The sequence below is a fragment of the Mesoplodon bidens genome (assembly GCF_964165515.1).
Source record: "Mesoplodon bidens genome assembly, chromosome: 4".
Taxonomy (NCBI): domain Eukaryota; kingdom Metazoa; phylum Chordata; class Mammalia; order Artiodactyla; family Ziphiidae; genus Mesoplodon; species Mesoplodon bidens.
Genome location: NC_138160.1, coordinates 67,420,948 through 67,444,141, shown reverse-complemented (window position 1 = coordinate 67,444,141; position 23,194 = coordinate 67,420,948). Strand labels below are relative to the sequence as shown.

The 23,194-nt window shown below is 38.3% G+C and overlaps 1 pseudogene across 1 annotated transcript; it reads right to left on the bottom strand.

Annotated features, from left to right (window-relative positions):
* Window positions 1-3,654: 3,654 nt before the first annotated feature.
* LOC308615868 (cytochrome c oxidase subunit 6A1, mitochondrial-like) lies at window positions 3,655-4,107 on the bottom strand (annotated as a pseudogene). The gene has a single exon. The product of its transcript is annotated as a cytochrome c oxidase subunit 6A1, mitochondrial-like (transcript).
* Between the last annotated feature and the right edge of the window lie 19,087 nt (window positions 4,108-23,194).

Sequence of the window (23,194 nt, the reverse complement as noted above, 5' to 3'; positions counted from 1 at the left end):
ACATAAGTATATTAATGGAGTTATCAACACTAATATTTGTGTAAAGATTTTGGGGTGTCTTTGAATGAGTCCCTTGGAATTATAATTGAGTTTCTCACCTTTACATTTATTACTACTGATTTCCAATCCTATATTTTTGGAATGGTAACAGAATTAAAAGGAGACAAGGAAAAAACAGGGCATTCATTGTTAACTATGATTATTTCATCAAACATGATCTTTTTTTAGTTGTTGGGATACATTCAAGGAAATGAATCCAAGCCATAAATTAAAAGGAATCCTTTAGCCTCTAGGAATCAGTATCAAATTGTACCATCTGATTTTAGAAATACTTATGAATTCATGCTGATTGAGGTTTGAAAACTAACATTGATTCCCATCCCTTTTGAATAATGTCAGATATTTTCACAAAGCAATGCCTTCCTACCCCATCTACAATTATGGTAATACTCTAACCATCTGTTGATCAAGAAAATCTATACTGGAATTCAATAAAGCTTTTTAGTAAATTTTCAGCTTATTTATTATGAGATCAAAACCCTAGAGATAGGGCTTCCCTGGTGGCGCAGTGGTTGAGAGTCCGCCTGCCGATGCAGGGGACACGGGTTCGTGCCCCGGTCTGGGAAGATCCCACATGCCGCAGAGCGGCTAGGCCCGTGAGCCATGGCCACTGAGCCTGCGCGTCCGGAGCCTGTGCTCCGCAAGGGGAGAGGCCACAACAGTGAGAGGCCCGCCTACCACAAAAAAAAAAAAAAAAAAAAAACCTAGAGATAAAAGAAATAGAGTCACATAGCTCTGTAAGACATACTACTTATTCAGTTCAAAGAAATTATTCTTGTACATCTGTATTCAAGAACCTTTGCAATACTTCCAAGGTGTCCAAGGTAGAACGTAAGTGCCTGGGGGAGGGCTCTCTGTGTGTGGTCAGCATTTTGTGTGTGATGAAACCTCTATGGGTTTTCACTTTCTTTCCTCCAAGAAATATATGTATTAATGGGAAAAGAGAAATCAGCATAAAGTGAAGTGCTAGTAGCAATGATTTATCCAATACTTATTGTGGCCAAGACTTTTACATTTGTTATATTTAAGTTTCATAACAATTTTTGTTTCACAGATGAGGAAATTAAAGCTTGGAGAAACTAACTTGTGAAGCTTCCTTGAGATGCTAAGTGGAGGAATGGGGATGTAAGGCCAGGTCTGGGTGCCTCTGGAGCCCATGCACTTAACTGTGATGCCATGCTACTTGAGAATACTAAATCAGGCCAAATGGGGTGGAGACAGGAATTCAGAGCTCCTGAATTTCAGACCAGTCTGCACTTGTCTCATCTGGCTATTCAAAGTGAATGTAGTTTCAGAATTAGAGAACTTTGTAGCATAAACACTGCAAATCAGTAGCAGAGCAGAGCTGCTTGGATTCTTAATCCACTTCTGCCATTTACTGAGCATATCAGCTTGTACAACTTATTTATCTTCTCTGAGCCCCTATTTCTATCTCTTGAGCACAGAAAGAATAAAAATTTCACTGTCTACATCATAGATTTTGAGGAATCAGCCAAATTGTATTAACTATAAAGTACAAAAAAAAGTATGCATTATCATTATTTTGTAATTTTCTCATCCTTCCTTACTGTTTTTCCACACCTGGAAACACTAAATTTTATAATTAAAGACATCTATTATTGTTGTTGTTGTTGCTATTAATCTCATATAAAGAGACGGATTGACTATCCATTATTTGGGGAGGGAGTAAGAAAAATGCAAAATGTCCCAGGGTTCATGCTCATTTTGGGAAACCCAATAATCTAGTGCTGGAATAAAACTTTGACCTCAACAGAATAGCCAAAGGGCTATGCCACCAAGAAAAACCCTATTTTAAAAAAGGGAAACATTCCATTTCAATTTTCTCATTTGTAAGATGTAGAGCAGAATTTAAAAGATGCCTTTTCACCCCCACCCCACCAAAAAAGGAAAATAAATCTTATTGATGTAGCATATGCATTAGACAATTTTATACCCTTTCTACACTTGGATGAACAAAGGACATATTTTCATGATGTAGAATTGCTTGAAATGGAAAGATTATGGAGAAACTTACATGTAAAACAATTGAAAAAAAGTAGAAGATAAAAATCATACTTACAAAGTCAATTAGAAAAATTCACTAATAGAGATATCCTGTCAAAGTAATGAGTTCCAGATCTAATGGATTCCTTATCACACAGATATTCCAAGTGCAATGTTAGTATGTCTGTTTTTTAATGCTGATGTTTCACTCAGATCGATTTTTCTAGAATTGAGTGCAGTTAAAACCAAGGTTTCAAATACCAGCCAATTAGGGACACTGTTTGTTGGATTTTCATCATGCAGAAAGGTATTATGAAATAATAGAAAAAGCTCTAAGATACAGATGATCTAGGTTCTAGTACTTACTGGATCTACGAAAGTAACTATGTAACACATTATGTTTGAAGATTTCAATTTTAACATCTGTTAAATGGAAATAACAATATATGCTTGGTTTACTTTAAGCTTATTATAAAGGCAAAATAAAATAGGCTCTGTAGTGCTTGGTAAATTGTAAACCCCAAATTAGAATTCTATTAATCACCATCCCCAACGTTTCTGTGCATACCTTTAGTTATTGTTGAAGTTTTAGAAAACAAAAATTCTAGTTGCTCTTTCATGTTGACATTCTGAATGGGATGTATACTAATGCTCGAAATATAGCTGAATCAAATAGTTATTTGCTGTCTCAGTTTTTTGGGGGAACACATATACCATAAATTATTTGGAAAACTGGTTTTAAAAGCAATCTATGAGGCCTTTATACTGTTTGGCTCTTGTTACTTAGAGGAAACCCTCGGCGAATCCTTTGAATGTGAATTGTTACAATGCTAACTATTACCTAAAATTTATATTAATTCTAATATTTCTTTATGTACATTCAGGGATGGTCTGTATACTTAAAAAGACCCATAACTACTTTGAGCATTAAAATATTTCTCTTATTTCTTTAAAAACAAGACAAAAATTAAATTAGCAAACCTTTTCCCTTTCACCATCCTGGCAGCCTACTCATGTGAACCGAAATATGGATAAGGAAGCATATCTGGTTCTAATTTCTGAACTCAACACCAGATGTTGTTTTCAAGGTTTGCCTTTTAAAAAAAAATCTAACTTTCATGAAGCCATCTCAGTCCAAGGGGTAAGGCGAATCACTGCAGATTAAAATCCATGCTTATGAGGAACATCTCCAGTGAATCATCCATAATGACCAAAGAGACCTTTTCAATATAAATATATACACTGCTCATATATTGTCAAATCCTTTAAAATAGAATATGGGATGTGCAGTTTTTCTGAAATAGAAACACCATGTTCCTTATGAAGGCCCTCACACACTGCAGGAGGAGAGAGAGGACCTTGGGAAAAGTTTGTATCACAGGAGCCTTGTGAGACAGTCAGTTTTGTGATCTGTATCTGCTCTACAAGTTTGTGCCATGGACAAATGTGAGTCATATGTTACTGCTGAGTACAGGGAATCTCCAGCCATTCATGAAATTAAAACATATTTACATTTTTTTTCAGCTCGTGACTAAGTTATTTATTTAAGCCATAAGCAAAGGGACAGAAGATCAGTATAATGGCCATCAAGTATAATGGTCATCACTGGATACAAGGAGGTGAGCTTAAGGTCCCGTACAATTTTCTGGTCCATGTGTGCAGAGTAATGGTCCAAACCAGTGTTGTGGTCTTCACTGGGTAGTGGTCCAGGTTCTCTTTATTCGTCTTCATAGCCAATTGGAAGCGGATTCACATGAGGGTTACGGAAAGTGTATGGTTACCATCTCCCCAGGGAAAGGGCTTGGACCTGATGTGGATATAGGGGTAGGCGATGAACTCGGGTCTCTCCTCCTCTCCGTGGTGTGACTTCAAGAAGACATTCAGCATGCTCACTCCCACCGCGGGGAGCGCCACGAAGTTGGTGAGGGCCTTCCACATGCGAGCTGAGCCCTCCTTGCTGTGGGCGCCACTCGACATAGGCTGGCTCAACAGCCAGGAACGACCTAGCAGCCCAGAAACCTGGGCTCCAGCTGCCGCTGCCATCTTCGACCAGGACCCATATTTACCTTTTAAATAGTCTTTTCCAAGTTGTTGCCCAACAGTCTTTTTCAGGCTCCTTTTTTTTTTTTTTTTTTTTTGTGGTACGCGGGCCTCTCACTGCTGTGGCCTCTCCCGTTGCGGAGCACAGGCTCTGGATGTGCAGGCTCAGCGGCCATGGCTCACGGGGCCAGCCGCTCCGCGGCATGTGGGATCTTCCCGGACCAGGGCATGAACCCGTGTCCCCTGCATTGGCAGGCAGACTCTCAACCACTGCGCCACCAGGGAAGCCCTTTCAGGCTCTTTGTAGTTGAAAGGAAATGTAATAGTTGACAACTTCAAGTAGGCTCTTAACCAAACAGAATAACCAGATGAAATGCTGATGGTTATTTACGTAGTTATACCTGTAGTTATTTATATCTGTTGCTCTTTCCCTAAAATAAGTATTAGAGATATGTATATTTCTCTATTTATATTAATATGGCATTTAGTGAGTTTTATCTTATTTGAATATGCTAAAAGCAGATGAGAATTGTGAATGGGGTTGTACATAAACTACGATTAAAGAGCATCTACTAACATTAATTCAACAAACAAGGGTTGAGGGCACTCGGAAATGGAGATCTAAGACACATGTGTATAAAGCAGAATCTATAAATAAAGAGAAACAAGCATGAAAAATTGTAATCATGTATCATAAGAACTCAGAGTATTGGGTAGACTTTCATTCTTCATTTATTCAGCAGTGTTTATTGATCACCTGTTATATGCTGGGCTTCAGAGATACCATGGGGCAAAGGGAGCAAGGCACACACAGGCCTTTCCTCTTGGAGCTTACATTTCAATTTGTCCATGGGACATTCTCACCCAGATGTACATAAAAAACAATGTATGTAAAATTGACCTAACGATGTCTGCCCTGAAGTCAGCTTTTCCTTCTGGTATCCTCACTTTTGTTAATGGCACTTCTATTCCCTCAATTTCTGAGGCCTGAAACCTCAAATTGTTATCTCTTTTCCTTTTCCTCTCATCATGGTACTGTTGAGCTTGCTTTCCAAATACCTTGCCATCTTCTCTTTTCTGTCCTCACTCTCCTCTTTTAGTTCCTCACTACCTTTAAACTGGCATATTGCAAAGTCTATCTGATTTTACTTGTCTTCAATTTTTTTCCTCTCTCATTTATGTGGATAAAGCTGTTAGATAATTTTTCCTAAAGAAGAATACTAATCACATCACCACCTTGTTCAGGAGCCCTCAATGTCTCCCTAGTCTTTGTCTAATTTAGCAAAATCTCCCCAGTCTGTTATTTATGCCTACCATAATAGCCCTGATCCCACTAACCAATGAATATAATTTATATTTATGTCTAAATTACAATGGTGCTGAGCTACCCCCTGCAGAGGATATTCCTTAAACTTCTGGTTCTTATTATCTAACTTTGCTTTGGATTAAAAAAAGAAAAAGAAACAGAAAAAGAAAGCTGTTTTCAGCTTGTGTATTGGGTTTTCCTGAAGATTGCTGTACTCCTTTATATTCCAATAACAATGGCACAGGCCTTCTGTTGCCTCTCTGATTATGTGCTCTTTTGTCTATTTTCCATTCTTGATTGTGAGAACCTACAGAATGAAACTGACAAGGCAAGGGCCTCCTAGGTGGCTGGAGAAAGGGAAGAAATGGCATAGAAAAGCAAGACTCCTCTTGAGCCAGTCGGTGGATGGGAAAGGCTGGCAACAGTCATACATTAATAATTTTGATCCCAATCACACCCATTTGCCAGCTGTAGTCAACACTTAGCATCTTCCAACTTCTTCCTTTCTTCTTTCCTCTTGTCAACGCCTGCTTCATAAAAAGCTCAATGAAGGAGCTGACCACTGTTCCATCATGAGAACACTGACACTTGTGCCAAGAGCTGGCTCCCAAGGCTGACTTCTGGACTTCACTCTACAGATGAATGGGACTGTAGGCTCTTCCCCCAAACACATCTGATTTCTTGTCCCCGTGTCTTCCCTCTTTCTAAATGATATCTTCTCATTTCTGCCTGTTATAGTCCTGTCATTCAAGTTCCATATCTCATGCCAGCTACTCTCTGATGCTTTTTCCAATCTCTTTAACAGCAGGGTGATCATACTCTATGCCAAAGAAACATTCCCAATTACCCTGAATAATCTGCATTATTCAAGACTAATTTCCCCATATCATTCAAAAAGGGTGACAAGCATTTCTATTTATCAGCCCCCATGTGGGGATTGCCACATGGTAATAGCATAAAGAGAATTTTTAATTTACTTCATCTTCATACCTTGAAAATATGTAATTCATGATAAATTCTAAACATTTTGAAAGATGTACATTGTTTTGAAATCTGTGTGTAAAGGGACACCTGAAATACCTCTATTTGTCCATAACTCTGCTGTAATCTAATTGAAGAATATCAGGATTATAGGCATAAAAGGTAAGTCTATATGATATAGGAATAGTCAGTAAAAAAGTTCATATGAAACTAGGGCAAACAGCAGTGTCCTTCAGGAGATAGTTTTCTATATACAGTATGAGATTATTGTGCTTGGGAAGCTCACTGCACAGTGTTTGGAAAGGTCTGGAAAAACCGTATGCAACCCACACTCCATTTGGGGCCTATTTTCCCCTTGGGGTATTAGTAAAATTTGATTTAAAGTTTATCTCCTCTTTCTTTGTCTACTTCACTTCTCTGTTAACACCTGCAGTCCCAGCTGCCCTCCTGTCACCTGTTTTAATAACTAAGTTAAAAAGTGAATAAATTTACTGATTCATCTACATGAACTGAAGCAGCTTGGGGTTCTGTAACTTTATGGAAGATATTAGGTGAATGGGGTCTCACTGTGGAGTGACAGAATTTTGTTAGCACTCTTTTTACTCCTCTTCTTCCATTTTCCTTTAATTTCCACTCCTGTCCATACCTCTCTGATATAACCAGGAAATTCTTCCACTTGGTCTTGCAGAACAGTTTGAAGAGCAGCCTTACTTGTACCTTTAATCCCAAGAGTCTATGAAAGTTTTTCTGAAGAATTTCAGTGTCTTCCCTGAAAAGAATTATGGTCAACCCAATTTTTTTTTCATTTTTTTTCTTATACTAAGGCAGACTAGAAATCAGGACTCAAATCACATTGATGGAATTAACATACATTATATGTGATAACATGAAGACACAGTCATTTTTATTTTTGGAGCTAGTGGCAGGAACAGATTGTGTCTATTGCACATGATTGTGTGGTGCCTAATCCAGTACCATAAAGTGAAGGTTTGGTCTTCTTCTTTATAATTACAGTTTTAAAATTGAGGTATAGTTAATTTACAATGTTGTGTTAGTTTTAAGTGTACAGCAAAGTGATTCAGTTATACATATCTATCTCTCTATTCTTTTTCAGATTCTTTTCCATTATAGGTTATTACAAGATACGAGTAGAGTTCCCTGTGCTATATAGTAGGTCCTTGTTGTTTACCTCTCTTATATATAGTACTGTGTATACGTTAATCCCAACCCCCTAATTTATCTCCCCCCTCCCCATCTTCTTTGGTAACCATGTTTGTTTTCTATGTTTGTGAGTCCATTTCTGTTTTGTAAATAAGTTCATTTGTATGCTACTGGTGGAGGTTACCAATAACTTAGATATCAGACAATTATATCAGTTACTTCTGTGAATGTGGTCCACACTCTAGAGATTGTCCACTGCGATGACCAGGCAAGTCTGTTTCTTAGGATACATTTTAAAACATGAGGGCAATATATGTTTAACATTTTCAGAACAGTGAGTCAATAATTTAAGGTACTTAGATTACCTCCCTGGGTTGATATAAAAATATTATTTGTCACTAGTTGCTTAATAAAACTGTAGTGAAACAGTTCTATGGGCAAGTTCTTCCCCTGAAAGGAAAGGCTAAAGGTGTTAGGTGTTTGATGTGCCAGAAAATTTCGAAGACTCCCACGTATACTGCCAGCCCTTTGGGAGAAAATGGTTCTAAACTGATATCCAGTTACTGTTTAATAAGTAAGGTTTTCTAATTAAATTTTGGAATTTGAAAATAAAATTCTTCTGAGTCTAAACTTTGCGTGTTTTTTAAAAAGGAGGAATTATAGAGAAAAGAACTGAAAAATGGTCCAAATTGATTTCAAGATATTTAACATTTCTGTCTTTATTGAATTTTTATCTTCAAGAATTTGCCAAAAAAGAACATACCAGGTTTATTAGTGGTGCCATAGAAGGAGGACAATGTATTAATCATGAAGGCATGAAATAAATAAAATAATGGCAGTTTTCTACTTTGAACAAAAGACTTGCTATTTTAGTGGCAAGAGTAAGTGCGCAAATACACAAATAAATCTAACGTACACAATAAGAAGCCTCTGACTGCTTTTGGAGTGATAATTTTTGGAGTGATTATTGATCCAAATGCTATCTGCTGACTGAGGCTATCCTAGCTAATGTCTCCAAATACTCAACTCTTCCACAGTAGTTTTGTAGCTGAGGCTTTTTGAGTGCCTGTGGGAATCGCTGGGTTGGTGGCATTTACCAAGACATTTTTCTTAGTTTACACATTTGTTTTGACTTGAAAAACTTATAGCTTGGGATTTAGCCCTGAGCTCATGGGCTAACCACATCGGTTTACTTCTGTCTCATTCCTAGTATTTGCACCTAACTTCTGCTTTAAGAACAAAGAAACAACTTTCACAGAGAATCACAGATTCAAAGAGCATGAAGATACATAATAAATTGCAATGGATCAAAAATCAGTAGATCAAGAAGCTTATTCTCCATGTTCTACTAATTTCCTCATGGGCTGCCCTCACACTGTGTTTCCTTAGCTTTGTTTGTTGAAATTGCCATGGCATCTATCATTTTTATTCAACAAAGTGAAATGAACACATCATTGTGATTTCCAAGACCTCTTGTTCCTTCACTTAAGATGAGTTAGCTGACAAATCCACTCTGTACTTTTCTTAATATTTATATTACATGGATCCTTTGAGAAAAGCAAACTTTTATTTAGACCTACTTAATTAGATAACCTAGGAGATGATCAATCATTGGGTTTTCCTTAGAGAGTCAAATTGTGAGTGAATTTTATTAATTAAAAAATTGTCGAATGAAAACAACCTAATATACCATATGTACACATTTATGGGCATATATGTTTAAGGAGATGCATTTGATTTTAGTAGTGCCCATGTCATTGTTTATCTTTGCAGGAAATTGACCTGGAGCAACTGAGTGTCCGTGTGCTGTGCTCGTTTGTAAGGCAATTATTAACCTGCATGAGAACGTAGCAGGATCTCACCCATCCCAAGGTTTGCCTTTATCGCTTAACAAAGAGGTCTGTTTAAACAGTAATTTTAACTTTCTGGTAAACAGTTCTTCACACCTAGGCCCTTTCTTTAAAATTTCACCCATTAACTTCAAAATGGAAAATTTGCTTCCAGACCAAGGTGCGGGACATATCTGGGTATAAGTGGCTGTGTTTATGGCACATTTCACATGATTCTGTAAAGGACTAGTCCAAAGATACTCTGAAAGAATGATTAAAGATCACATCAGTGATTTTGTCAGAAGGACAAGCACAGGTACCTGCTGGTCGATACCTGTCTTCTGTAAGGTACAGAGAGGAAGGAGAAAGGGATTGATGTCAAAAAGACCAGCGTTGGGACCTGGCTTTACCACCATGGGCATGTTACTCTGCCCTGACATCTCCTTTTCCTTAAAGAATTGCTTCAAAGATTAAAGGTAATATACATAAAGTGTCTAGCAAAAGGTGCCTGGCATATAGTATATATGATTGTTTTATAGGTTCAAAGATCGCATATTTCAAGCCACTCAGGAGCCAACGATTAATACAGTGTCAGAGGAAAAAGACTGGAAGAACTCACTGTACAGAGTTGGGCTATAGTTCTCAACCTGCATTTATTTATGGTTATTTTGTAGCTAGTGATCCTGTGGATATTAGTATTCCTTTCTTAATAGGGTCCTTCCTTTATCAGGGAAAACAAATAGAACAGTCTTTACAACTAGTGCCCCTTTCCCCCTAGGGTACTAGAAAAGTTACAGTTCTCAACATTTTGAAAAGAAAGAAAGATGCTAAACAGTAATTATGCATAGTTACAAAATAGACTTCTCCTTGATGGAAAAGTTTTAAAAAGTGAATTAGAAGCCGGGGAGGAAATGAACAGCAGAAAGGGAACTATATTTTGGCAAGCTCTGAAACATGGAAACATTATTCTTTCCTGGTTTTCCATGAATTTGAATCTCTTGATAGTTTCTCAATTATAGCTTGTAACTATGGGCTTCAAAGCAATTCTGCAGTTCAGTTCACCTCAGCTAGTCAGTCAATAATGTTTATTGAATTCCCATGGAGGGAAGAATACTGAGTAAAGGACCCATTTTCCTTTTCCTCAGCATGGATGCCTTGATCCAGAGAGTCTGTCATTCAGCCAGTCAGACCTGCTAATGTTCTCTTACTTTGAATCCTCCCCGACCGCGTTTGCCCAGAGACCCTCGGAGGTTGGAGCTGACCTCCTCCCATCTGCCATCCTACATCGTGTCTCTTCCTGCCTGTACCAGATGAAAACCCTTTAGGCCGGAAGCTTTCCCAGATTAATACCAGACCCTTAATCTCATACCACCCCTCCCCACTGCCGCCCAAATTTATTTTATAAATATGTGTATTGTTTGGGTTGAACTGAACCAAACTATAATCTCTACACGTTTAAAGCTTAGGCTCAATTATAGGACCATATGGTATCCATGTTCAAAGGGGTTTTTAAGTTTTAGTCCAATCATCTTATTTTTTCAGATTAAAATAAATCAAAACTAAAACCCAGCAAAGGAAAATTACTTGTCATAGTATAGTGAAGCGGCAGTAGGCTTTGGAGTCTGAAAAATCAAACCCAGGGCTAGCTCCTGGCTCTGCAAATTGCTAGCTAGCTATTAGTACTTGAGCAGGTCACTGAACCTCTCTGTGCCTTACTTCATTTTAGTCTATAAAATGGGGGTTTAATCATTATTGTAGCATTATTGACTTTTTTTTTTTTTTTTTTTTTTGTGGTACGCCGGCCTCTCACTGTTGTGGCCTCTCCCGTTGCAGAGCACAGGCTCCGGACACGCAGGCCCAGCGGCCATGGCTCACGGGCCCAGCCACTCCGCAGCACGCGGGACCCTCTCGGACCGGGGCACGAACCCACGCCCCCTGCATCGGCAGACGGACCTTCAACCACTGCGCCACCAGGGAAGCCCTAGTGACATTTTTTAAATGGATGGAAAATACCTGGCAAATTTGAGCTGTTCAGTAAATGATGACCGTTCTTCTCCAAGGTTAGAACGGATATAAATGGCAGACCAGAACTGGAACCCAGAGCCTCCAAGTGCAGTGCTTACTCTTTCCTGACCTGCTGCTTATTTCCAGAGGAGTACCACCCCCTGAGGGCATTCAATAAACATCTCTTGGGGATGGCTGTTTCCCAGACAGATTATAATTCTTTTGAGACAGGAAGGTAGGAGGGATTTTGTTATTGTTTCTTGCCTTGGGGTAAAGATTCCATCAGTAAAGTAGCAATAGAAAGGTTCCCTCTATTAGTGGAAATGATTAACACTCCTTTAGTTAGGCAATATGTTCCCACCCATTTCTGAATTTGGCCTCACATGAACCAAGCCACACAGATGGGGGAATCAGAAACCTAAGAAAACAGCAACAAATTGGTTTGATGAGTGGATGTGGTTGAAATCTTTCATCTGGTTTGTTTCAATTGGTTGTGGAAGTTATACGGGTTTTGAATAAAGTCAAAAATCCAAGCAAAATGTTATGAATATTAAGCCACAGGTATCAAAGCTTGGAGGATCTGATGAAAAATGAACCAATGTAAACCAAAACATAAGGATATTACACACCTCCTTTCCTGACAGTCAATTTCTGGCAGGAAGAGACTCAACTTGCTGTAGGAGAAGAATATGCAGCCTTTCTAATTAATTATCGCCTCAGTGTTTATTTTTCAATGAATCAGTGTGCTGGAATGATTAAAATATATGTGGCTCAGAAACTCAGGAGGGAAGGAATGAGCCAGGACTAAAAGCCAAGGCTAAATGTGCCCACATTGGCTGTCCCAGTGGAATCCAGCCTTGCCATGAATAAAAGGGTTTTCTGAGGCATAAGTATTTACACAGCCAGCCAATTTGGCCCTCCACATATTTATGATGCTTGCTTGAAAATGGTGCTTCCAGATGGAAATCTGGGGAAGGGTGAGTAAACCAGTATAGAGGTGATATATATTGTCTACTTCCTTTGTAGAGAGTTCATGGTGCCTTATTTTAGCTTGTTTGAGAAGTAAGACATTGACCGTCAGAACAAATATCTGAGATACAGCCTATGACTTATTTTGCCTCAGTCAGACCAGTGGGTGAAACTACTAGTGGGTGAGATTGTGCAGAACGAAGAAGCAGCTATTCTAAGTTCCAGAAGAAATGAAAACTTTGTTTTCTTGCCTTGTAGCTGTTCTTCATCCATCTTCAAAGGGTCTACGCTTATGGAATATTTTAGACTGAGTTTTTGTGTGTGTGTGTGTGTGATTTGACAAAGAAATGATGGTCCTCTTAAAAGTCTAGTGAAACTGTGTTTGGAATCTGCTTTGTCAGAGGCCTATTTTTTCAAAAGCTGCTATGTGGTTATCAAACTGCAGTTTCTCAGGGCCTATAAAAAAATCTGAGTTGCTTTAGAAATTTAGAGAGGGAAGATCCAAACTGAAAATTTTAGCTGTCCTATTCAATTACAATGAATGCTTATAATTCAGGTACAAGATGTGTCCACATATGGAAGGTCACTTTAAAATAGATTTGCTTTAATTACAACTACCTGTGAACAAATCATCACCTGGATGACTTAAAGCTCTTGTGTTTAGTTCAGAGGTATAAATATTCATGAGAAAAAAAGAAGTTAGGCCTTGTAAAAATCTCTTGTTAAAAAACATCATGCTGGGCTTCCCTGGTGGTGCAGTGGTTGAGAGTCCGCCTGCCGATACAGGGGACACGGGTTCGTGCCCTGGTCCGGGAAGATCCCACGTGCCGCGGAGCGGCTGGGCCCGTGAGCCATGGCTGCTGGGCCTGCGCGTCCGGAGCCTGTGCTCCGCAACAGGAGAGGCCACAACAGTGAGAGGCCCGCGTACTGCAAAAAAAACCCCAAAAAAACCCATCATGCTGAACTTGTTAATGGGTAATCTTAAATCATTCTATATAAAATAATAAGTAATTACTGATCTAAACCTAAAATTTTAATTGAAAGCAAGGAGTAAATTGGGAGAAGAGCTACTGATGGTTCTTGAGAAGAAAAGGGCCTTGGAGAAATATGAGTTGCATACAGTGGCTCCTTGGTAACCGTCTCTTCCTCACTTGCCATGAGACAAGGACAATGCAGGGAGGAAATTCTCGTTGGACAAAGAAAATACAAGAGTTTTGATTTCTTGGGTTAAATGGGCAAAGTGCTTGCCAAAGAAATTAAAATATGTAGACAATTAAAGGCTTTTGGTGGCTGAAGTAATGTCTTTCATGGCAAGCATGGCAACACCAAACTGCATCAGCTGGCTGGAGTTGACATCAAAATTCTTTTGAACATAAAAACAGGTGCAGTGCAGGTTGAAAACAGTTCTTCTGGTTGCAAATTAAAAATGGATATAAACAGTATTAGATAAATAATAATCATTGTCACTAAAGCACAGTTGCAGGTATGCCTGGAAATGGCAGCCTATGTAACGACCAGAATGGTCCCAACTGCTCTGTCAAATTACTCAGCTAGGGAGTTGTGGACCTGGTACAGAAAATAGATCTGTGGTTTCCTAGATGATTTTAAATAGCATTTCAACTGTGCTCTTAAAACATTATTAACATTTCTAAATGTTTATTTTAAGATGGTGGATTGAGAAGGTGCTTTGGTCTTCTACTCTATCATTTAGGGACTAGCAAGAAAACAAACTATTCTAGGCATTTTATTTATTTTTAATAAATTTATTAATTTTTTGATTTTTGGCAGCGTTGGGTCTTCGTTACTGCTTGCAGACTTCCTCTAATTGCGGCAGGCGGAGGCTACTCTTGGTTGCTGTGAGCTGGCTACTCAATGCAGTGGCTTCTCTTGTTGCGGAGCATGGGCTCTAGGCATGCGGGCTTCAGTAGCTGTGGCACGCGGGCTCAGCAGTTGTGGCTCGTGGGCTCTAGAGCACAGGCTCAGTAGTTGTGGCGCACGGGCTTAGTTGCTCCGTGGCATGTGGGATCTTCCCAGACCAGGGTTTGAACCCATGTCCCCTGCATTGGCAGGCAGATTCTTAACCACTGCACCACCAGGAAAGTCCCAGGCATTTTAAATGAAAGGAATTTAGTACAGGTGATTGGTTACCACACAATCAAAACGTAGAAAGGAAAAGAGGAGATGTTAAGAGAAATAAAAGGCATACGATAGCAGGAAACCACTATTTACAAGCTCTGGGAACACAGCTTAGAGGGTAGAACCATACAGCTATTGGTCTAGCCTTGGTCTGGGATCCTTAAACGTGGGGTAAATGGGTATTGAAGCCGCAGAGAAAACAGAACTATTGCTAGAGATGCCAAAAAAAAAACAGACGAAACGGAAGGGAAATACCCTGACTTTTTCCCTCCTCCAATCTTCCAATCTGGCAAACTGACATTCAACCCTCCTTCACCAAACCTCTAAAATTACACATACAACATGCATAAATATATAGCTGCTCATGAAAATAAGACATAAAACTCATATGACTGAAACCTGTGATGAACCCATGAATGTTAGAAAGCAGATGACATCAAGTTAAATTGAGAAATTGTGGGCCAGGATGTGTGCAGAGGAGTACTAGCGGTGGGTCACAGACAGAGTGAGAGGAAGCCAAGCATAGGTGGGACATTGGATAGGATCATTATTTGGAGTCAGTCATAAGGAGTAGAAATGAATGTTGAGCTCTATTCATGTTCCTACCTTGGACCACAAAATCTAAAGTCTGCCTCCAGTTAGGGACAACGAAAACGGGCACTCTGATTAAAGAAGGAATCACCCCAGATCACGAAAACAGCTACTGCCTAGTGGCATATCTTGCCCTACCCCCTTTCTCACTAAAAGCAGCGTGGCATGCAAGCTGCAACAGCAGTGCCCACATTCTCCCAAAGAAACTACATGAATAGATGTGTCAAGACAATCTAATAAGGACTCCCAATGGTAAACATAAAGGCACAATCCAAAAATATCCTTTTCTTAAGGCACACTTAAGAAAAGCCAACAGCATAAAGGGAGGTGGTATCCTCAGGACCAAAGGAAACTGAGTTAGCAGGGCAGCCAGAGGGAATGCTAAAATATATGACATTAACATTATAAACAAGGAAGGATATTATGTCCATGAAATTAGTATGGGTAGTTTTGAAACAAAGAAGACAGATAAATCCAAATGCATCATTATTTACAATGAATATCAAGGAGGGAGAAGGATAAGAGGTTTACTTTGGTTAGAATATAAGTTCAGTCCATACTTTTCAGTCACTATTCACCTATTAATACCAAAGACTTTCAATAAATCTTGGCTTTTCTTTTGTGAGATAAACTAAAAGCATTTCTAGAGTTGGCTATAGGAACCAAGTTGAGCAGCCTAACAGAAAATACAACTACAATTTTGGTCCAAGCAACAATAATATGAAACCCTTTAAAATTAGATTCTCTCACCTCAATGCACAATAAAAATTGAGTGCCACCCTTATGAACAGTCACTTTCTTTTTCTTCTGCATGTTCTGCTTTCAGTACTTTGCTTCTCTGTGACCCCTCTGAGAAGAATGTGGGGGGCAGGGTGTGGGTGGAGGTGGTGTGCATCAAGTCAGATCTGTAGATAAAGGGCCTTGTTCCACCATCAATTTTAACCAAAGCTCCCTAAGGTGTCATGGGAGCTCATATCTCAGCAGGATGGATTTCTGGTTATCAGAAAAGCCTTGGAAGTTGATGCATATAAGATCCACAGAGATTTCTTAGTAGCATTGCTAGGATCATTAATATGGTTTCCCCTTATCCTAATATTCTAGAAGTTAATCTCCCTCTTTTATACACTTTCAACCTGGCGGGCACCATTATAACTCCAATTACAAGAGTAGAACTTACTGTACTTCATCCATTTTAAGATGCATGTTTTTTATCATCTCTGAAATCACAAGGCATGTTACAACTGATGGCATGTCAGCTTAGTAACTTTCCTTTCCCCCAAGTGGTACATAAATAATGGTGCACCTTACAGTCAATGGTATCTTGGAGTCAATGAAATTTGGCTTTTTTTTTGCATGCTTATTTTCACCAACACAGAAGATGTGACTATTTATCTTGTTAAGTATTGTAGTCATCATCCACTGTTCTCAGAATGAGTGTGTGTGTTTGTACACTGGAGTTTTTTTGTTTGTTTGTTTTTACAGTAAAACATTTCTAGACACATATTTTATAGAATGCTATAGAGCTGTGCTTCCTAAACTTGACCAACTAGCAGAATCACCAGAGGAACTTTTAAAACAATACAGATATCTGAGCTCTCCTTCTGAGCTTCTGGTTCTAGATGCATCTGAGAATCTGTAATTTTAGAACTGTCCCAGGCTGATTCTGATGAGAGCCATGCTACATATGAGGAGAACAACAGAGGAGTGTATCTGCTGTATAGGAAGTATGTGAAAAATAATTTTAATATATAAATATCATTGTCTTCAAGTAGGGAAAGAAGAGTCCACCCAAAATCATGTTCTTTCATACTTAATATTTCTGTTGTTTTATGAAAACAATCTACATTGTATCTTCAGTGAAATTTTTTAGCATTAAGAAGTCAACTTTATGATCCAAAATGTATTAAAAATCAATCTTCAGTGATTGTCAAATTTCAAATAGAATTTTAACCACAGAAAACTATATTAATTTCCACAGAGACTTGAAAACCAATTCAATTCAATTCAGTGCCCTTCTTATGTTGCTTCCAAGGTTTATGGCACACTGGTTACATGAGACATTATGGAATTATACTAGTCTCCTGAAATACTGGGTTATATTTATTTAATTTTGGTAGGCTTCATTGCACATGGGGGGGCATGATTTAATGGAAAGAACCAGGAATCACAGGAGACCTACCATTAGCTGTGTGACCTTAGGCAGGTCATTTAATTTCTTTTGGCTCTAATTTTCCAATCTGTAAAATAATTAAGCAGGATTAGATGACTTCTAAGGTTCCTTCCACCATTAAGATTATATGGTTTTTGTGGTCTGAATGGATGCAAAGCCATACTGTATCCACAGCTTATTGACAGGAATATTTATATTATATTTACAGTTTACTGGCAGGAACTAATTGATTGGCAATGTGAAGTTAAGAGGCAACTTTGCTATGGTGACCTTGAACTGTGATAATTCAGTACACTAATAAATGGGCTTCAGGGAAAGGATTTCAAGTGAATAAAGCACCAAAAAAGGAAATGACTAGGAAATTAGAAAAATCTAGAAACTAATTTAAATGAGTTTTTAAAATTTATGTTATTCCAAGGACAAAGTTCAACACAGAATATATCCTTCAAAAGTAGAAATTTGAGAGAAACTTCTTGGTCAAGTAACAGAAAAGGAAAATTAAGAAGAAATAAAAATGAGAGTAGTTCTATCAGTTTGGATGATGTCAGTTCCAAGCAACAAAAGACAGAAGAAATTTATTGGCATATATAACTATTAGTTCATCTGTACAGAGTGGGCTTCAGTCATGGTTTAACCAGGAAGTTGGCTGAAATTCCCATCAGTTCACCTGGCTCAGTCTCACTCCATGCATTGGTTTGTCTAGACTGGCCTCCATCATGATAACCAAACAGTTGCAGCAATTCCAGGTCTCACTAGCATTCATGACACTATCCAAAGCAAGAGAGAGGGCTTTTCTTCCCTCCACCATATCATAAACATCTGAATTTCACCCTGGACCAAGCTAAACCAGTCTCTGAAGTCAAATGAATGCCATGTTCTGATTGACTTTAATCTAAATGACTGTTCCTTCCTCAACCATCAGGGATTGGATGAACAGGTGGATTGATATCACAGTCCACACCTAGAGCAGGAAGTGGGGTCAGTTCCATTCAAACCATATGCTTGCTGCACAATGGGGGAAGATTGATCCCCCAGAGGAAAATCTGGTTGCTCTTAGGAAGGGGAAAGACAGGAATGGATACCTGATAGGCTACCAACAAACATCTACTTCCAAATTGAACGTGTATTATTGTACCGAGTGTGGAGAAAAATAAGAACCTTTCCATCCCAAGATTTTGTCCTGAGATATAGACCAACAATAAGCACAGAAGTTTGAATATTAAACCAAAAGTAGTTAAGGAAAGTTTAAATATTAAGCCAAAAGTAGTTAAGTGTAAATAAACTCGATCTAACATGTGACAACAATAGCAGAGTAGTTAAGAGTTTGAGTCACAACAGACAGATTCAAATCTCAGTTCAATATAGCTATGTGACCCCATCCTCCACCTGTATCATGGCCATAATAATAATATTTATATCACTGAGATTTTATTGTGAGAATTACATGAGAAAATGTAGGTAAAATGACTCTCAAAGTTAGCTGTAGAAGTTTTTTAGATATTAGCTTTAGTAATATACTGATGAAAACACAGTCATCCTGAAAAAGTTCCAAATGAAGGGAAAAAAGGAAAGGTAATTTTCAGTAGCAATTATGTCAATAAAAATATAAAAATTGAATGCCACAAAAAACTACACTTAATTATTGTGCTTAACAGAGAACTGATAGCTCCTTGCAAAATGACTCAAGAGTTCACATCTGGAACATGATGCTTTGTTTAGCACAAGTCATACTGTACAGAAAAGATGCTGTGCGTAGGCCAGCAAAGATCACCTGAGAAGGAAGTTGAAGGATTGAGCTGTGTGAAAGAATAAAAAGAAAAATAAAATATTTAATTGTCAGGGAAAGCTTCCTAAGTATAAGAGCTGTTAATCTCTCTAAGAAAGTGATGGAAGTTTCAATATTTGGGGACCTTAAAAATAAAATTGGATAAATTGAAAGTCTAATTCACCTAGAAGCAGCCATGCATAAAATAGGCACATAATAAATGTAAGTTGGATAAATGAAGTTCTATAAATTATTACATGTTAATTAATTTTTCCAAAGTGAAGTGAGTTCCTGCCAGATGCTATTCTATGAGCTTGGGATACTTTAGTGAACAAAAGTTCCTGCCTTCCTGGAGTTTATATCTATTATTAACTTTCTAAGTAAATACTTTTGTAATCTCAGAGTTATCTTCTCTTGGAAACACAGATAATTTGAAGGAATCTTAATCTCCTATAGACCAGAAAATCACGTTCTTTGTCTTAGTTGCAATCCCCAGAGTTTAATGAAATATATACAAATTATACAAAATATCAGCATTGAAAATAGAGATAAAAGTAAGTCTGCAATTATAAACACTTAGATAGTCATAATAATTTGGAGTTTTAAACATAGTAATATTTCATTTTAAAATTCTTGCAGATTCATTACACTCTTGGTGTTCATTATTGGTACAGTGTCATGTAATGTTATTTCATTTGCAGTAGATTAGGTGGTAGCATTTCTGCTCAAGGCCTCACTCCTGGGAATTCCCTGGTGGTCCAGTGGTTAGGACTCCACGCTTCCACTGCACGGGGCATGGGTTTGACCCCGCATGCCATGCAGTGTGGCCAAAAAAAAAAAAAAGGTCTCGCTCCTGTTCTATAACTTTTATGAAGAATGGGCACAGTTTCTGTCTCCTGAATGGGAGTATATAATGGAGCCTAACTGAATGTCATGGGCTTAAAAATATTAGTTGTCTAACATTTGCAATAGAATTCCTCAATAAGAAAACTACATTTGCTTGGAAAATATATCTTGATAATTGTCCTTGAAAGTAAAAAGTTCATTCCAAGGGATACGAGTAAGGATTGCTTATTACTCTAGAGCGGTTGGAGCAAAGGAAGGAGAGAATGAACAGGGTAGGTCTAGGAAAATGGCAGAGTGGGATGTGACCTCTTCCCATGACCTTGTGAAACTTTAGGAACGTTTTAGAATGCATGAAATTGTTAGCTCAAATTGATCTTTTTTTTGTTGTTGTTGTTATATAAAATTTTGGTGAATATTTTATTGCCCAGTTTCTCAGAAAGGAATGTAAATTTGTGTTTTGTAGGTTTGGGGGAGAATTAGATTTCTGGATCTGTTTTTTTTTTTTGCTTTATAACAAATTTAATCAGTTATACATATACATATGTTCCCATATCCCCTCCCTTTTGCGTCTCCCTCCCGCCCTCCCTATCCCACACCTCCAGGCGGTCACAAAGCACCGAGCTGATCTCCCTGTGCTATGCGGCTGCTTCCCACTAGCTATCTACCTTACGTTTGGGAGTGTATATAAGTCCATGCTGCTCTTTCACTTTGTCACAGCTTACCCTTCCCCCTCCCCATAACCTCAAGTCCATTCTCTAGTAGGTCTGTGTCTTTATTCCTGTCTTACCCCTATGTTCTTCATGACATTTTTTTCCCTTAAATTCCATATATATGCGTCAGCATACAGTATTTGTCTTTCTCTTTCTGACTTACTTCACTCTGTATGACAGACTCTAGGTCCATCCACCTCATTACAAATAGCTCAATTTCATTTCTTTTTATGGCTGAGTAATATTCCATTGTATATATGTGCCACATCTTCTTTACCCATTCATCCGATGATGGACACTTAGGTTGTTTCCATCTCCGGGCTATTGTAAATAGGGCTGCTATGAACATTTTGGTACATGTCTCTTTTTGAATTATGGTTTTCTCAGGGTATATGCCCAGTAGTGGGATTGCTGGGTCATATGGTAGTTCTATTTGTAGTTTTTTAAGGAACCTCCATAACGTTCTCCATAGTGGCTGTACCAGTTCACATTCCCACCAGCAGTGCAAGAGTGTTCCCTTTTTTCCACACCCTCTCCAGCATTTATTGTTTCTAGATTTTTTGATGATGGCCATTCTGACTAGTGTGAGATGATATCTCATTGTAGTTTTGATTTGCATTTCTCTAATGAAAAGATGTTGAGCATCCTTTCATGTGTTTGTTGGCAGTCTGTATATCTTCTGTGGAGAAATGCCTATTTAGGTCTTCTGCCCATTTTTGGATTGGGTTGTTTGTTTTTTTGTTATTGAGCTGCATGAGCTGTTTATAAATTTTGGAGATTAATCCTTTGTCAGTTGCTTCATTTGCAAATATTTTCTCCCATTCTGAGGGTTGTCTTTTGGTCTTCTTTATGGTTTCCTTTGCTGTGCAAAAGCTTTGAAGTTTCATTAGGTTCCATGTGTTGATTTTTGTCTTTATTTCCATTTCTCTAGGAGGTGGGTCAAAAAGGATCTTGCTGTGATTTATGTCATAGAGTGTTCTGCCTATGTTTCCCTCTAAGAGTTTGATAGTGTCTGGCCTTACATTTAGGTCTTTAATCCATTTTGAGCTTATTTTTGTGTATGGTGTTAGGGAGTGATCTAATCTCATACTTTTACATGTCCCTATCCAGTTTCCCCAGCACCACTTATTGAAGAGACTGTCCTTTCTCCACTGTACATTCCTGCCTCCTTTATCAAAGATAAGGTGACCATATGTCCGTGGGTTTATCTCTGGGCTTTCTATCCTGTTCCATTGATCTATCTTTCTGTTTTTGTGCCAGTACCATACTGTCTTGATTACTGTAGCTTTGTAGTATAGTCTGAAGTCAGGGAGCCTGATTCCCCCAGCTCCATTTTTCATTCTCAAGATTGCTTTGGCTATTCGGGGTCTTTTGTGTTTCCATACAAATTGTGAAATTTTTTGTTCTAGTTCTGTGAAAAATGCCAGTGGTAGTTTGATAGGGATTGCATTGAATCTGTAGATTGCTTTGGGTAGTAGAGTCATTTTCACAATGTTGATTCTTCCAATCCAAGAACATGGTACATCTCTCCATCTATTTGTATCATCTTTAATTTCTTTCATCAGTGTCTTATAATTTTCTACCTACAAGTCTTTTGTCTCCTTAGGTAGGTTTATTCCTAGATATTTTATTCTTTTTGTTGCAATGGTAAATGGGAGTGTTTCCTTGATTTCACTTTCAGATTTTTCATCATTAGTATATAGGAATGCCAGAGATTTCTGTGCATTAATTTTGTATCCTGCTACTTTACCAAATTCATTGATTAGCTCTAGTAGTTTTCCGGTAGCATCTTTAGGATTCTCTACGTATAGTATCATGTCATCTGCAAACAGTGACAGCTTTACTTCTTTTCCAATTTGGATTCCTTTTATTTCCTTTTCTTCTCTGATTGCTGTGGCTAAAACTTCCAAAACTATGTTGAATAAGAGTGGTGAGAGTGGGCAACCTTGTCTTGTTCCTGATCTTAGTGGAAATGGTTTTAGTTTTTCACCATTGAGGACGATGCTGGCTGTGGGTTTGTCATATATGGCCTTTATTATGTTGAGGAAAGTTCCCTCTATGCCTACTTTCTGCAGGGTTTTTATCATAAATGGGTGTTGAATTTTGTCGAAAGCTTTCTCTGCATCTATTGAGATGATCATATGGTTTTTCTCCTTCAATTTGTTAATATGGTGTATCACGTTGATTGATTTGCGTGTATTGAAGAATCCTTGCATTCCTGGAAGAAACCCCACTTGATCATGGTGTATGATCCTCTTAATGTGCTGTTGGATTCTGTTTGCTAGTATTTTGTTGAGGATTTTTGCATCTATGTTCATCAGTGATATTGGCCTGTAGTTTTCTTTCTTTGTGACATCCTTGTCTGCTTTTGGTATCAAGGTGATGGTGGCCTCATAGAATGAGTTTGGGAGTGTTCCTCCCTCTGCTATATTTTGGAAGAGTTTGAGAAGGATAGGTGTTAGCTCTTCTCTAAATGCTTGATAGAATTCACCTGTGAAGCCATCTGGTCCTGGGCTTTTGTTTGTTGGAAGATTTTTAATCACAGTTTCAATTTCAGTGCTTGTGATTGGTCTGTTCATATTTTCTATTTCTTCCTGATTCAGTCTTGGCAGGTTGTGCATT